The sequence below is a fragment of the Microtus oregoni genome, unplaced genomic scaffold, assembly GCF_018167655.1.
Source record: "Microtus oregoni isolate MIOR12 unplaced genomic scaffold, Mior012 000092F_000, whole genome shotgun sequence".
Taxonomy (NCBI): domain Eukaryota; kingdom Metazoa; phylum Chordata; class Mammalia; order Rodentia; family Cricetidae; genus Microtus; species Microtus oregoni.
Genome location: NW_024544601.1, coordinates 708,066 through 710,759, shown reverse-complemented (window position 1 = coordinate 710,759; position 2,694 = coordinate 708,066).

The following is a 2,694-nucleotide window of genomic DNA, read 5'->3' as shown; positions in this document are numbered from 1 at the left end:
GAAAGCAAACGATAAAGAAATCCCTCTATAACACTAATAAAATGTTTAAGAAAAGAGAAAAGAAAGGAAAAGGGATTAATTTAGTGAAAGATGATTTTGCTCCTCTTTTGGGGTTTTGATTTCTACCAGGATTGAATTATTTCAAAATCTCCTGTGTTTTTCAAACTTTGTTCAAAATAGATGTCTGAGGGAAACCAGCAGATTATTAACCAGTGTTAGCCAGATGTTGGGGAGCACATACTTCCATTATGCTTGGCACATAGGTCGCCTTGTGGGATTTGGGAAGGTGCATTTTCCACATCTTCTCTCTTCCTTCCTGCCCCCTCCCACTTCTTCCACCTCCTGATACATGTACATGGAATAGAAGAAGCCTTGTTGCTGTGGATGTGCGTGTGTCTGGCAGCCTTGAGCCCACCTGGGCACTTTTAGGAAAGTGAAAAAAAAAAAACCCTCTCCAGAAAAATAAGTGAGCAATGAAAAAGCAGTATGAGTATTTTATACAATCTAAGAGTTTTTGGTGGGGTGGTCATCTAAGTTTCTTGTTCTCATGACCCTGACCTGACATTAGGGATGAAAGTTGGCCAGGAGCCCTTTTTGGTAAATGGGGCAGAAATGACATCTTAAAGAGGAGTCTGTCCCCTGGAACTCAGCTGAGAGTAGAGTCCTTTTTCCCAACAGTGGAAGGAGTGTGCATTCCAGAAACTTTACTGAAGTCAACCCCAGCATCGCTAGCATGTTCAGGAAAGTTAGGATGCCTCTAACGGTGGAGCTGTGGGCTGTGGATTTGCTCTCCAACAGTGTCATGGGAAAGCAATACTTAAAACTCCAGAGCTGATTTCAGAAAAGAGGAGCAACAGAACATTCACAGTATTTTGCTCTTGAGAAATGTCTGGTGGTGGTTTTCCAAATTATTCTCTTTAGGCATAGTTAGTGCAACCACCTTGTTACTACTACATTCTTCTGAGATTAAAGGGAAGAATCACTGTCAAAGCCATTAATGTGTAGAGAGTGTGTGTCCACAGGCTGTCACAGGCAGTGACGTGCTATGGCATCAGGCGGTAGCATTTTCCGTGTTCTCTGTCAAATGGGCTGACACAGAAAAGCTGCTTTTCCCTGTTTGCAGAAGACAGTTGGCCAGGCTGCAGTAACAATGCAAGTGGAGGGGCATCACCAGGGACTCTGGACCTCTTCCCCTAAATGCAAGTGGAGGGGCATCACCAGGGACTCTGGACCTCTTCCCCTAAATGCAAGAGGAGGGGCATCACCAGGGACTCTGGACCTCTTCCCCTAAATGCAAGTGGAGGGGCATCACCAGGGACTCTGGACCTCTTCTCCTAAATGTTCCTTACTGCCCAAGCCTTAGCAGGCCTAGCATCATCTTGTCCCAGTGGAAATTTATTATGCAGACCCATAAACTTCCCGTTTTGTTCGTATCTGCATTTCATTTGGTCCCTCAGCTTTGTGTGCTGCTTCTTTTCCGTTGCTGGAATTGTTTCTGCTTTTAACTCAACTTATATCTGTGGAATCCTTCCTGCCTACCAGAAAATGAAAAATCATGCTTTTTGAGATTGTGTCTAGAATTTAAAGTAGAAAATGATTATGCAATCCAAATTTTCTTATTGCTTTAACATACACTCAAGATCAGAATATCTTGCCCTCTACGTGTAGATTGACTGTTGACTCCATGGGTTTTGACCAATACCAGCAAAGCCTTTTCCACTAGGCATGCTCAGAACGTTGGTGTGTGTATTTGTGCATGTGCACGTGTGTTCCTGTGAGGGTGTGTGCATGCAGGTGCCCGTAAGTGTCAGTTCCCGCCTGAGACAGAATTACATTCCTTGTTCTGTGTGAGGAGAAGGGTGGATAAAACAGTATAAAACAGCCCTCATTTTGTCTTAAGTAAGACTAATGTTAATTGTTCTCAGAACTGGACTTTTTTTTATTTAAATTTATTTATTTATTAAGGATTTCTGCCTCGTCCCCGCAACCGCTTCCCATTTCCCTCCCCCTCCCCCGATCAAGTCCCCCTCCCTCATCTGCTTGAAGAGCAATCAGGGTTCCCTGACCTGTGGGAAGCCCAAGGACTGCCCACCTCTATCCAGGTCTCGTAAGGTGAGCATCCAAACTGCCTAGACTAGCTGAACATAGCGGACAATGAGGAATACTGAGAATTCAAGAACAATTGCAGTGGGTTTTTGATCCTACTGCACGTACTGGTTTTGTGGGAGCCTAGGCAGTTTAGAACTGGACTTTTATAATTAAAAGTTTTTTTTCTTTTGGATTTAGTGAAGTATTGCCCGCGGAAACCAGTTTGGGATGATGAGAGATGTCAGACTTTTGTAAGATGTTCAGCCTGATTTAAAAACAAACCCTGAACCCTTTGAAAGAATAATAAAACAAATTATACGTGCAAAAAAAGTCAATCAATCAGCACCTAATCTGCTATATTGGAAGCCATGAGAACAGGATTATCTTCTCTGGAGGCAAATCTTTCATTAAGATTGTGAAAACTGCTTTCCTATTTTAGTGAAGAAAAATTGTATGTTTTCATTATAAATTCTATAAAGAGAACCATAGAAAATGTGTTTTTACTAATATCTGCATAAGATATTTCTGCTTTCTTATGTGAAAATATTTACGATATGATTTCTATAATTGATGGGGTATTCAATTCTGTGGTAGAATGTTATTTAC